The sequence below is a fragment of the Prionailurus viverrinus genome, chromosome C1, assembly GCF_022837055.1.
Source record: "Prionailurus viverrinus isolate Anna chromosome C1, UM_Priviv_1.0, whole genome shotgun sequence".
NCBI classification, from domain to species: domain Eukaryota; kingdom Metazoa; phylum Chordata; class Mammalia; order Carnivora; family Felidae; genus Prionailurus; species Prionailurus viverrinus.
The window spans coordinates 182,955,822-182,969,930 of NC_062568.1; the positions used below are offsets into that span (position 1 = coordinate 182,955,822).

A 14,109-nucleotide genomic window follows, 5' to 3' on the forward strand; every position below is an offset into this window, starting at 1 on the left:
GGATAGCACCTGGAGAAAACAGCCCAGGCATTGTGACTTAAAGGGGTGTCTTTTCCTGGGGCAGCAATGCTAGGGCAGGCTTTGAAGAGCCTGTCAGTTGTCATTCAAAGGCCAGAGCAGAGAGATAGATAGATGAGACCCAAAATTTTCTCACTTGTCTTTGGAGGAAGAGGAGGGTGGGAGCAGACGGGATAGTTCTCCTACCAAAATCATATTCATTCTCTAAGATGGAACTCATTTCCTCTCCTCTATGAAGAACCATGCCATGCCTACCTCCCCGCTCCCCACCGTCAGCCATTTTTTATCTGAATTAATTCTATTCTTTGTACTTCCCTCGTAATAAACATTTTTGAGCCCTTACTTTGTCCCAAACACCATGCACATGCATTATTTCATTGAATCCTCACACCCTATTAAATAGGCACTATTATTATCCCCATTTTACAGACAAGGAAACAGGTTCAGAGAGGTGACTTTTATGGCTAGGGACACACAGTGTGACTCCAGAGTAAAAGTTCTTATCTTCCACTACTTACTCACTTGCCTGTTGGCCTTTCAGGATTGTGAGGGCCTCACAGGCAAATACAAGATTACCATTCTCCCTCTCCTGCCCACTGCCCAGCAAGGGGCCAGCCCAGAACAAGGGATCCCAGAGATGAGACAAATGGAGACAGGTAGAGTTGAGGGTCTCCCACTCGTGGACTTAACCCTGTACAGCTATGTGATTCTGGACAAATCTCTTCATCTTTTAGAGCCTCTATTTTCTCATTCGGAAATGGGATGATAATTCCCGGTACGCAGCTCATACTAGATAGTGGCTCTAAGGATAATTTGTAAATGGGAAAGAACTGAGCAATTTCTAAGGATTATTGTTACCAGATTGGACTGTGATAACAGGGCTCCAGCTAGCCACTGTGCCCAAGCCTAGAGCTTCCCACCGTGGGTAGTAGCTCCTTCAGTGAGACCTGAGGTGACTTTCAGTGGCTCGCAGACCTGTTATTACAGAGCATTGGCTCCCATAGTGAGAAAGTTGGTTCCCTTTCCACTCCATCAAGTCCAAATTTGTCCCAGGGAGAAAGTGCCAGAATGTCTTTAACAACTTGCCAACACTGCTGCCCTTCCCTTTTTAACAAAGAGGTCTTGACTGGCAACTCCAGGTAACTAAAATTTAGTAATACAGCTTGGCTTTTACGGTAGGTATTGTACTTTCATTTTCTATTTATTAAAAGCAATAATAGTTGCATTTATAGTAGTAACACAAAATTTCTACTTATAATAAATGCGTGTAAGTTAAAAGTGTCAATGTCAGCACAATAAATAAGGAGCAGTACAAGAGTATGGCAGAAATTGTTGACAGGGCACACTGTTATGTGGATAATGCAAAATTGGGAAGTGGTGTGGGGATGTCAGAGACATGGACTATTCACCTGGGTAATATTGAAGGTGCCTTCCACCTGCCTGGAAAACTTAGGGGTCTCTTCCTGCTTTGCCAGCCCACTTCCCTCTCCTCACCACATGCCCCGTCTTGAGATTCTTTCAGAAAATCCTGCCATGATTATTCTGCAGACAGAATTTGTGCCACTCTTCCCTCAGTCCACGAGAGAGGGAGGCTCTTGGAGTTGGGGTGTCTAGATGGCGGTAGGATGCCCCCTCATCTCTGAGGCAGCATGTGGGCACTCCTGGGGAGAGCAGGAGCTGTAGACTCCACAGTTCTCCTGGTCCCCAGGCACAACACAAACCTCGGGGCCTCCCAGAGGGCAGGAGTCCCAGGGAGCACAGAGGCCGTGGGAGCTGCCAGTGAGGGCAAGGCCATCCCTGGAGCCTGGTGCCCCAGAGCTTGGGGCCCCCAGGGCCACAAAGCCAGGAGGCTTCGGGGTCTCAAAGGTTCCCTTTCCCAAGTTACCCCCTTCCCATCCCTTTGTGCCGCTGCCTACTTGCCCCCGGGGATTGGGCAGCAACCCTGGGAGTCCTCAGAGGACACAGAATTTATCCACAGGAGTCAACACTGGGGCCAGGCAGGAGGGGTGGAGGTCCCGCCTGACTCTTCCCCAGAACCATGTCCACAGCAGGGGGGCAGGCCTGGGCTCCAGGAGGGTGGGGGGCCTGGGTAGTGTGAGGCATGTGTTCCTGTATCCATGGTGAATGTCTGAGGGTCTCTGTGAAAGCATATTGTGTGTGTGTGCGTGTGTGTGACAGAGAGTGTGTGTGTGTGTGTGTGTGATGAATGTAGCTCTCCAGCATACTGTGTATGTGTGTGTGTGCATGTGCATGCATGCACATGTGACAGTGTGTGTGTGATGAATGTAGCTCTCCAGCATACTGTGTGTGTGTGTGCATGTGTGTGTGTGTGTGTGTGTGTGTGTGTGTGTGTGATGAATGTAGTTCTCTGGCATGGTGTGTGCATGTGTGCGTGCGTGTGTGACTGTGTGTGTGTGTGATGAGTGTCGCTCTCCAGCATACTGTGTGTGTGCACGCGCTTGTGACTCTGTGTGTGTGTGTGTGTGTGTGTGTGTGTGTGTGTGATGAATGTAGTTCTCTGGCATGGTGTGTGCATGTGTGCGTGCGTGTGTGACTGTGTGTGTGTGTGTGTGTGTGTGATGAGTGTCGCTCTCCAGCATACTGTGTGTGTGCACGCGCTTGTGACTCTGTGTGTGTGTGTGTGTGTGTGTGTGTGTGTGATGAATGTAGTTCTCTGGCATGGTGTGTGCATGTGTGCGTGCGTGTGTGACTGTGTGTGTGTGTGTGTGTGTGTGTGTGTGATGAGTGTCGCTCTCCAGCATACTGTGTGTGTGCACGCGCTTGTGACTCTGTGTGTGTGTGTGTGTGTGTGTGTGTGTGTGTGTGTGTGTGTGTGAGATCCATGTAGCTCTCCGTGGTGATGTACTTCTGAACGATATATCTGAAGGACTCTGAGCGCATGTCGTACGTGTGTGCGCACACAGCGTGTGATATGTGCATCTGTGGTAAATGTATTGCGTGGGATAAATCTGAGGTTCTCTGTGAGGGAGTTTTTGTGCAGCATGTGAGTTTGCGTAGGTGTGGCAGGGCGTCTGATGTGCGTGTGGGTCTGTAGTGAACTCATCTCCACGTGGTGCGTGTCTGTGAGGCATATTGTGTGTGTGCTGTGTGTCTAGGTGGCTGGCTGCTGGGTGCGGTGTGTGCCTGTTATTCTGTGTGGCCGCTGGCTTTGTACAGCGCGCATCCGAATACGTGGTGTGTCTGAGTGGCCGCGGGAAGCCGTGTGGCGTGCGCGCGGGTCTTTGTGCCAGGGCAGGGGCGGGGGCGCAGAGCAGTGGGCCCGGGAATGCTGAGCGTGCCTGAAGGTGGCGCCTGCCCCAGCCAGGCCGTGCCGTGGGTGTGCTGGGTTCCCGGGGAGGGTCCCCAGAGCTCGGCGGGAGCGGGTGGCGCCTTCCGGCTAGGCGCGGGGCTGGTAACCAGAGCCCCTTCCCCCATGAAATATTGATCGGCCTCGCTGCAGCCCTGGAGAAACAGGGGCCAGGGGGAGGGGAGCGAGCGGACCGGCCGCTGTCCATGGTGCTGCCGGGAGGGGGGAGCGAAATCTTCCCCATCCACCAACATGCTCTGGCTGGGGCCCCTGCCTCGGAGGATGAGCTTGCCTGCTCCTATCGCCTGTCTCTCAATTCCGCCACCCCATCTAGGAAGGGAGAACAGGGATCAAACGGGCATTTTGGAGGATCTACCATCCTCTCCCCTCTTCCCCCCTGCTGTGGCTAGGCTAAGAGTAGGGCTGTGTTTGGCTGAGACAACCCTAATATACACCTGTGGTCCTGGTGTGATTGTTGGTAGCATCTCTGCTTACTCTCAAAAGTATTATTTGGATGATAAACTATGTGCATTCCCACAATAAGGCTCTGCTCCAAAGACCTCTTATCCCACCTTCTCTGCTCCGGGGTGGGGGAGGGGTTCTGTAGGTTCTGGGGGTGTGAGCACTAAGTGTGTTTGCAGGTGAGGGGATCGTCTTTCCTGTGCTAGGGCTGATCTGGAATAAGTGCTTGGGAGCCCCAGGCCCCTTGGGATCCTGCTGAAGCCCAGACATTCCCCAGGGAATCCGTCCTCTTCTCCACCAATCCAAATCCTGCTTTCTATTCAAGCTGTGCTTTTTTTTTCAGGCCTAGACTTTCCTTGCCCGTCTACATTCTTGGCTGGGCAAGTCTTCCCTTGGTTTTGATGTGACGGTGTGGTAGGGCCTCCAGGTTGGCCATCTGTATACTCATGGCATTTTCTCTGACTTCTCTGCTGATACTCCCTTCTTCAGTGGATTCTATATTCCTCCTATCCCTCGCCCTTTGCTCACTTTGTACTCCCCTCTGGGCATTCTCTTTCCTTTCCATATGCCACTTTTCCCCTCAGGGTACACATCCAAATCCTGCCCACTTACATTGCTCTCCTGAGCTCCAGTGAATCTGCTTACCTGCCCAATGCCTCTATGTGGGAGTTGCAGTATTATCTCAGACTCATCACATCTAAGATGGGACTCATCTTCCCCTTAAGCCAGTGTTTTCCTCTGGGACCTCAAGCTTTGCTGATGGCACCTCTCAGTCTCTACCCTTCCTATAAATCACTTTGGATTCTGTTTTTTCCTCTCCCCAACCTCGTCCCATCACTAACTCTAGGCAATGCCCCAAGCCTTCTCATGACTCCTGACCACCCTTTTCCTCTTTCCATCTGCATTGTCTGAAGCAGTGCAGTCTTCTTACCTGCTTTTTGACTGTTTTTCCTTCTGTCAGGATTTCTTCTGATTCTGCACTCAGTGTCAGATTGAGCTCTGTAAAACATTACATCCAAGTCATGTCAGATTTCACTCCTTACAGGATTAAAGTCAAGCTTCTTAGCCCTGCATTCAGAGCCCTTCACTGGCTGTGCCAAGCCTACCTTTTCAGCCTTCTCTTCCGCAATTGTACTTACCTCCTGTTCCAACTGCACTGCCCTATTCACCATCCTGTGAACATAACACTTCCTCTCTGGTCTTTCAGTAGTTTCCATTTCTGGTCCAGGTAGTTTCCATTTCTCTCCTGCCACTTCTATCTCTCCTAATCCTGCCGATCTTTTGAGGTATTCTGCAATGCACTTCCCAATGTGCCTTTTCTAGTCTCCTCATCCTGAAGCATTCACTCTTTTTTTTTTTAATGTTTACTTTTGAGAGAGAGAAAGCATGAGTGGGGGAGGAGCAGAGAGAGAGGGAGACATAGAATCCAAAGCAGGCTTCAGGCTCTGAGCTGTCTGCCCAACGCAGGGCTTGAACCCATGGACCACAAGATCATGACCTGAGCCGAAGTTGGACGCTTAACTGACTGAGCCACCCAGGCACCCCCTGAAGCATTCACTCTTGAAGAACAACCAGAGTATTTAATTTTTAACTTTCAGTGCCTTGGGTCACCCATAGACCAGCAACATGGGTATCACCTGAGACCTTGTTAGAAATGCAAAATCTCAGGTTCCACTTGGGACCCATGGGATTGAAATCTGCATTTCAACAAGATCCCCAAGTGATTTGTGTAAATATTTAAGTTTGAGGGTAGGATCTTTTGTTTGGGAATGGCCTTCAGCCAGGGCTGGTGGTGTTCTTAAGTGCCAAGTCTAACAGCCCCCATCAGGTGACAGGTGGCACATCTGGCCAGATCCCATGAGCTATGAGAAGGGGTGGATGGTTGAGATGGCTGTGAAGCATGCATACTTTGCCTGGCCCCTCCTACCTGGAATCTATGCCCCAAAAGGCCCCAGAGCTCAAGCTCTGTAAATCTGACTCGAGAAAGTACTCTAGCGACACAAGGAGGAATCAATTAATCGATGAAAAAGTAGTTATCAAGCATATAGCAGAACTTCTTCCTCTTCACAAAACACATACTGGTGGAAATGACTGTTATTTTAATGTATATTTTGAAAAGAAAAATAAGTATTTTAGTTTTTCTTTTTTTTTTTTTTAATTTTTTTTTTCAACGTTTATTTATTTTTGGGACAGAGAGAGACAGAGCATGAACGGGGGAGGGGCAGAGAGAGAGGGAGACACAGAATCGGAAACAGGCTCCAGGCTCTGAGCCATCAGCCCAGAGCCCGACGCGGGGCTCGAACTCACGGACCACGAGATCGTGACCTGGTTGAAGTCGGACGCTTAACCGACTGCGCCACCCAGGCGCCCCTAGTTTTTCTTTATGATAGCATCAATACAGTTTCTAAAGTGGGAACTTAAAAAAAAACACGGTATGTCACATGAAGAAAATAAAAATAACTCACAATTCTACTATCCAGATATAAATATTGTCAATTTAATATTTGTTTGAGATTGTCATTCATTCCTTCAACACGTTTAAAAAAAATTTTTTTTTACATTATTTATCTTTTGAGAGACATAGAGAGACAGAGCACAAGTTGGGGAGGGGCAGAGAGAGAAGGAGACACAGAATCCAAAGCAGGCTCCAGGCTCCGAGCTGTCAGCACAGACCCCGACGCGGGGCTCAAACTCACAAACCGTGAGATCATGACCTGAGCCAAAGTCGGACGCCCAACCAACTGAGCCACCCAGGCACCCTCAACACGTTTTTACAGAGCCAGGTCTATGCCAGGCACTGGAGGTTCAGGGTGAAGAAGATATGGTTTCTGTTTTAGGTGGAGTGTGGGAGACAGGCATTAAACAAATTAAGAATAGCAGTATATGAGTTTCCTAGGGCAGCTATAACAAACTGGGTGGCCTAAAACAATAGAAACTTATTCTCTAACAGTCCTGGAGGCAGGTGGCAGGATTGGTTCCGCTGAGGGAGATGCTGTTCTGTGGCTCTCTCCTAGCTTCTGGTGACCGCTGGCAATCCTTGGTGTTCTTCAGTTTGTTGCTGAATTAGTCCAAACTCTGCCCACATCATCATGTGGCATTCTCCCTGTGTGTCTCTGCCTTCATGTGGTTGCATTCTAACATTTATTTATTTTTGAGAGACAGAGACAGGGCAGGAGTAGGGGAGGGGCAGAGAGAGAGGGAGACACAGAATCCAAAGAAGGCTCCAGGCTCTGAGCTGTCAGCACAGAGCCTGACACGGGGCTCAAACTCATGAACCGGGAGATTGTGACCTGAGCTGAAGTCAGACGCTTAACCAACTGAGCCACCCAGGCGCCCTTCATGTGGTTGCATTCTTATGAGGACACCAGTCATATTGGATTAGAGACCCACCCTACTCCAGCATGACCTCAGTGTAACTAATGACATCTGCAATGACCCTATTCCAAAACAAAGTCAGATTCTGAGGTACTGGGGTTACTACCTCGACATATCTTTCCCGGGGGGAGAATTCAACCCATAACGGGCAGGAACAGTACAGAGTCTGGGAGAGCATGACAGGGGGAGTCATTTTGGGAAGACTCTCCTAGGAAATGACCTTCCAACTGGGACTGAGCGATGAATAGGGATTAGCCAGGCAAAGGCAGCACACAGAGAAACAGAGGGCATCAGAACATGAGGGTGGGAGTCAGCTGGAGAAGAACATTCCAGGCAGACAGGAGACCCAGGGCACTTTTGAGGAATGGAAAAAAGGCAAGTGCAGCTGGAATACAGAAGCGGAGCAAGAGCATGGGACGATCTGGCTCACTTGGCTTGTGGGCCTTGGTGTGAGGGGTTTTTACCTTCTGAAAGAATTAGGGAGCTATGGCAAGCTGTCTTGCAGGAGTGATTCATTCTGCCTTGTGAGTGATCTCACAAAACTGAGCTGTCTGAAGGCTGTGTGCTTCCTCTATATTCCCCAGTTCTGAGGGAAGACACATGGCCATGTCCTCAGGAGCCCCCTGGCTGAGGAAAGACACATGGTAGCTCTGTCTGAGGAATGAAGGCATGGCCGTGTCTTCAGCAGCCCCTGGTTCAAATGGGGAGGACAAGCCCTGCCCTCAGGAACCTTGATCTGAGCAGGACACAGGGTGCAACCGGCTCTGGGTCTATCTTGCCCTTCAGTGTCCTGAGCTCTTGGAGTTGTGGACAGAGCTCTGGGTCCGGCTGCCCCACCCTCTGCCCTGCCGTGAAGACTGTGTCTAAGAATGTGTCCAGGGTAGGCACATGACCCACGTAGGTCCCTGGGGCCAGAGGCGCCAAAGCTGAGGGAGGCCAGGGGCTAGGTTTTGCAGGGGCTATATCCTGAGCACCTTGCTGCCCTCAAAGAATGTCTGGCTATTTCCTTTCTATGCAGGAACTAGCCTGGTGCTCAACCCATCCCTCACCACACCCTCAGAGACTCTTTACTGTGTGTGACAGGAGAGGGCCCCCCTGCCCAAAGCTGCCTTTCCTCCCTTGCCTGGGCTGGGTGGGCCAGGCTGGGTGGAGAAGTGGGTCAGCTTGGTAGCCATGGTGACAGCAGCTGCTCCCTGCCAGCCTTCTCATCTCCTCACCACAAACCTCACCGATGAGCTCTTTTGTCCGGCCTGCAGGGATGGGGGCCAGGAGGGTGGTACTCGGGGCTGGAGCTGGTATGAGTGTGTACATATTCAAGCTCGCACAGGCACCTGCTCAGAGCTGGTGTGCGTGCCTCAGCCAAGAGAACCCAGGATCCAGGTATGACCCTTCCTACTTCCCTGCCCACTAAAGGGATGGGGCTCCTCCCACCTCCCTGGGCTGGGCAGAGGCCAAGGAGGGGGTGTGTGTGTTTGAGTGTGCGTGGGTGTGTACACATATGTGAGTCTGCAAACGCCTGTGACTGTCAATGTGGCTGCTTCTGTGCACTTTTGTCTTGGGGGTGCATGTGCCTGGCTGTGTACGTAGGTGATTATGTCTTTTAAGTGTATGTCATCCGTCTGGGTTGGTATGGTGTGTGACCACACATTTGAAACTCAGTGCCCTGTGTCTCCCCCTGTGTGTGTATAGTGTTGTGCATGTGAGTCTGGCTTGGGGGAGACAAAGGTCACATAATCAGGAGGAGACCTGGCATGGTGCTCCCCATGCAAGCTGGGTGTGCTCCCTCAGCCCAGCCTGCCTCCCCCACCATATGCCAGCCTTGTCACCCGCCCATCTTTTCCTGGGGGTGGGGTAAAGCAGGACTAGAAAAAAAGAGAACCCTTCTCCCCTTCTGTGGATGCAGACACTGGCCCCTGACATGGACACAGATTGGTACGGGAGATGCAGCGGGAAGCCCTGGTGGTGGACTGGGATTGGGTCAGGGCCCTCAAAAGTCAGACCCAGCACCCAGTGAGGGCCCAGGAGCTGAGAGGCTGGCGAAGAAAAGCACAGTTTCACGTGCCAGCTCCCACCTCAACTGAGAGGCACAGGGACCCACATCCCACGCTGTCCTGCGCTCTGGGGGGAAGCAGGTGAGAGGTGATCCTCTCGGTCTCTGAGCCTTCCCACGAAGTGGTTGCACCCGGTGTGCAGTCTGGCCCAGTGAGCACTGACACCCATACAGTCCTTCCCTGTTTAACAAAGGCACCATTATGAGTAGTAACAGTGTAGTTGGCCAACCGAGCATTTAGCACGTTACCGACCCTTATTTTATAGCATCTCATCTAATAATCCTAAGGCAGGCATTATTATCCCCACTCTAGTGGTGAGGAGCAGTAGGCTCGGGGAGGGGGGAGGGGGGGCGGGTTGTTAAGGAAATTGCCCGGCGTCATACGGCTTGCAAGTGACAGATCTAGGTTTTGAACCAAGTAGGTCTGCCTCCAAAGCCTGTGTTTTTAATCAGCGTTTTCCTGCTCCTCGTTATCCCATCCGGCACCAAGACCAGCCTGGAGAGTGGGGCTGCGTCCAGGTGGCAAGTAGACTCCCCCGCACAGAAGAGGAGCCGGAAGTTCAGAGAGGCTGAATGACTTGTTCCGGGTCACATGGCTGGGGGTGGAGCCAGAAGTGCTCCACCCCCCATCCCGGGGTATCTCACAGTATCTGGGGAGGGACATCCCTTCAGTGGGAGGGAGGACTGAGGAAGAAAGAGTAAGATGTAGAGCTTCTTAGCCGTTGGACCTCCATTTGTCCCTTGTGTGTTAAAAGTCGTAAAATTATGGGTGGGGCTTCAGCAGCAGTAGTTTGACATTAACGTGCCTACAGGCAGATTGGGGGACCCAGGAGTTGAGATGCTTTCTACAAAGCAGGAAACAGAAGCAGAAAGTTTAAATGATTTGCTCAACATCCCATAGCCATCTCCAAAGTCTGTCTCTTAACTCTGCAAGCTCCTGGAAGCCCTTAAGGATAGATGTTTTCACTAGCCCTTCCTCTAAACTCCCCTCTTTCCTTCCAGACTCTTATCACATCACCTCCTCCTAGAAGCTACCCTGATTGCCTTCAGCTCCTTTCTTGAAAACTGGTGTCTGGGCAGAAGTTAACAGAAGCCTCGTGTAAATGCCCTAGGGGTGTGCTGTTGGTAGGGGCACAGCCCCCTGTGATGTGGAACACCACGCTCAGATTCATCAGTTGGGTGAGTTTGGGTTTTCTTCAAAGTGGGGAGGAAGCACCTGCCAGGTGATGTGGGACCTGGGAGTTAGGAGAATTGGGTTGGAGCTCTAGTTTTGTCACCAACTTTCTGTGTGACCCTGGGTGTGTCTCTTTCCCTGGGCCTTGATTTCCCACTCTGCAAAATGAAAGACTCAGGCTGGAATGGGGTTGGCAAATCTGTTTTAAATCATGGGCCGCTTTTCACCAATTGGTGCTGGAGCTGTGTTGAGAGGGATTCTGAGGTTAAATCTGTCCTTGGTGGGAAAGAGATGGATTAGTGATGTCTGCTGTGGGTGGAAGAAGGAGAGAGGTGGTAAGAGCCTCAGTTATTTGCCATCCCTTCCAACCTACCAGTCCATCACCCTGTGACAGATTCCTTGGTCTCTCCTGTTGAAAGAGTGGGTAGCTAGGTTTATGTTGGGCTTTTGGATGGCCCTGTTTGACTCTCAAAACAGGCTTATGATCTGGTTAGACACATGAGGGACCTGGGTAGCCTGGCAGAGCTCTGAAACCCCAGCTGTTAGGATTCAAGAGATGGTCTGGGGAGCGCTTCGGGTACTGTGACTCCAGGGTAGAGGCCAAACATCCATAACTGGAAAGAAAACACTAGCCTCCTTGCTTGGGGAGCTTGGAAGGTATCTGCGGGCATGGAGCTTTGGCAGGAGTGGGGACAGTAGGACTCGTCCCTGGAGGGGACACCTGAGCCATAGTAGTAGATGCTGCTGTGGCAGTAGATGGGGATCAGCGGAGAGAACTCCAGAGTGAGGTGTCTGTGACCCGGCGAGGAAGGGCTCCCTTCCTTGAGGTGCCATGAACTGGGCTGGGAAAGGGACAGTCCTGCTCAGAGGCAGAGAATTGTTGAAGTGACTTTTGTAGAAAGGATCTAGGTCATTTAGCAATCTCTTGGAACCACCAATATGTGAGATGCTGTGCTCTGTGGCTTGCTGGCCCCTCACACTCTGCCCCCATCTCTGCCTGCTGCCCCTTCCCCATCCCTGTGGTCTCATGGCTCAGAGGGCACTATAAGTAGGACTTACATGGGGGCCAGGTGGCTGGCTCTGTCTCTCTGTCTACCCCCCCCCCTTTTTTTAAACCTCTTTTTTTTTTTTGAGAGACAGAGAGAGACAGAGCGTGAGTGGGGGAGGAGCAGAGAGAGAGGGAGACACAGAACCCAAAGCAGGCTCCAGGCTCTGAGCTGTCAACACAGAGCCCGACGTAGGGCTCGAACTCACGAACTGTGAGATCATGACCTGAGCCAAAGTCAGACGCTTAGCTGACTGAGCCACCCAGGTGCCCCATACCCCTCTTTTTTTTTTTAAGTTTATTTATTTATTTTGGGGGTGGGGGAGAGAGAACGAGTGGGGGAGGGGCAGAGAAAGAAGATGAGAGAGAGAGAGAGAGAGAGAGAGAGAGAGAGAGAGAGAGAGAGAGACCCAAGCAGGCTCTACACTGACAGCACAGAGCCTGATGTGGGGCTTGGACTCACGAACCATGGGATCATGACCTGAACCGAAGTCAGACACTTCACCGACTGAGCCACCCCGGTGCCCCTCTGTCTTATCCCTCTTGAACTAGACTGACTGTCAGAGAAGCAGCCAGAGCCCCCGTTCTGCCAATGCAGAATGTGTCCTTAGGCTCTGCTCTCCAGTTACAAGGACTTGTAGAGATCGCCTAATCCAACCCCTTTGTTTTACACACAGATGAGGAAACCAAGGCCCAGAGAAAGTGACACAAAGAATCCATAGGCATTCTAATCCCACTTTCTGATTCTTCATTCTCCCAGGCTGCCCTGCCCAGCACTCCTGCACCAGAGGTCAGGCCCTAAGACCTTGGGTCCACTGCTTTGGGTCTGGTTCCTCCTGTCCCCTTGAGGGTGGCCTGTCTGGCTGGGCCCTCTGAAGCATTCGCCAGCTCTCTAGGCCCCTCTGGGTGATCCCTGGGTAGTTAAAGATGAGAAAGCGGCTCCAGATGGTGCAGAGTCCTGGATGTCAAACCATCTGCTTGTCAATGTCATTCATTATTCATGAGGAAACATGAGCCCCTGGCTTGGCAGGGTCAGGAATTTTGTCCCATACTTCCTTCCCTTCTCAACCCCTGGGAGTAATAATCTTGAGCTTCCTGTAGGCTGCGCTAGGGAAGTGCTTCCTTCTCCAGCTGTGTCTGGGTGGGGTTTCTACTGCCCCCAGATGCTTGTGCCTGCTGTGGAAACCTGGCCCAGAGAGGTTTTTCTCATCAGAGATAATTTTCTTGCAGAGTTTTCAAAAAGCCGGAGACCCAGGGCAAAGCCTGAGTGAGAGGGATGGGCCAACACCTTTGGGTGAGGTCTGGGTTGATGGGGCAGGAACTGCTGAGTGTGTTCACATCTTTGTGGGAAGAGGAGACCTGGGTTCGAGTCCAGGTGTTGCCATTTCGTAGCCAAGTAGGATGGGCAAGGCCTTCACTTTTCTGATCTGTGACGTGGAGATTACCATACACCTAACAAAAATACTTTAAACATTTTTTTAAGTTTATTTTATTATTTATTTTGAGAAAGAGAGAGAGAGAGAGAGAGAAAACGAGTGGGGTATGGGCAGAGAGAGGAGAGAGAGAATCCCAAGCAGGTTCCGCACTGCCAGCATAGAGCCCGACTCAGGGCTCAAACTCATAAACCATTAGATCATGACCTGAGCTGAAACCAAGAGTCAGACGCTTATGACTGAGCCACCCAGGTGCCCCTAACAACAATACTTTAAAGAGTAAGTTAGGCTTACGCTGGAAGCCCTCTCCCACCATTCACCAAAAGACCATGCAGGTACCCCAAAAAAAACCCCACACAAATTGGCACTAGAATTGGAAACTGAAGAGAAGAGATCATCATAGGCCCAAGTCCAGGGGGACTTTCCATTAGCTGCAAGGTTAATGGGGGATGGATGGAGAAATACAATCCGGGACTCTGTGTACATCACAGGGTGAGCGAAAACAGTCCAGACAACCACAAAGAAGGGAGAACACAGCTTTGACTCATCCCCACTGTCAGCCCTAATCTGCCTGGTTGGCAGGAGCCATGCTGACCAGGAGGCCAAGTGGCCACCGTTCACAGCTATCTGGGGACTGAAATCCTCTAGAGTGGCATCCTCCCTCCTCCCTCCTTCTCCCCTGACCTGACACTTCAACTATGTCCTTTTGAAAAGGCAGATTCCCTCAGGGTGACAGGGCTGAGAGCAGAGGGTCGAGCAAAGTGACCGGAGATGGGCTGCCCTGGGAAGAGCTCTGTAGGCTGAGACAGAGCTGGGAAGGGCTGTGTGCAGAGCCTGCCGGAGCAGCCGTTTTTCCCATACTCTGAGCAGAGGGCACCTGCCGCAGCATTGGACCTTCAGCCAAGTTGTAGAGGCCGATAGCTGGAGATCCCATCTCTGTGTAACACTGAGCCACCCAGCTCCCCCAGAGTGGCTTCCAATGCCCTCTGTCTTCCCTAGCACTCATCAGAACAATCCGATTTAATATTTAATTACGTAATCAGTCACTCACTGTCTGTCTCTCTTGGACTGGAGACTCTGAGCGGGCAGGACCAAGTCGGCCTGGCTCGCTGCTGTATCCTCGGCACTCTGCACAGGCCTTGAAATTTGGGGGGGCTTTGATATTTTTTGAATCCAGCTTTGGAAAGGAATTCGGCAATATTTTACAAGAATCAGAGAAATGTTTATGTCCTTGGTATCAGGTAG

At 51.2% G+C, this 14,109-nt stretch overlaps 1 protein-coding gene across 11 annotated transcripts in view; it reads left to right on the forward strand.

Annotated features, from left to right (window-relative positions):
• RIMS3 (regulating synaptic membrane exocytosis 3) overlaps window positions 1-14,109 on the forward strand; it is a 50,976-nt gene that overhangs the window by 16,532 nt on the left and 20,335 nt on the right. For 9 of the 11 annotated variants that reach the window (XM_047868715.1, XM_047868704.1, XM_047868711.1 and 6 more), the window contains one exon: window positions 10,215-10,391. The gene's annotated coding sequence lies outside the window, so the exon portion shown is untranslated. Of the gene's footprint in view, window positions 1-9,819; window positions 9,956-10,214; window positions 10,392-14,109 lie in introns of those variants that run through there. The other 2 variants (XM_047868714.1, XM_047868713.1) reach the window with 2 other exon arrangements.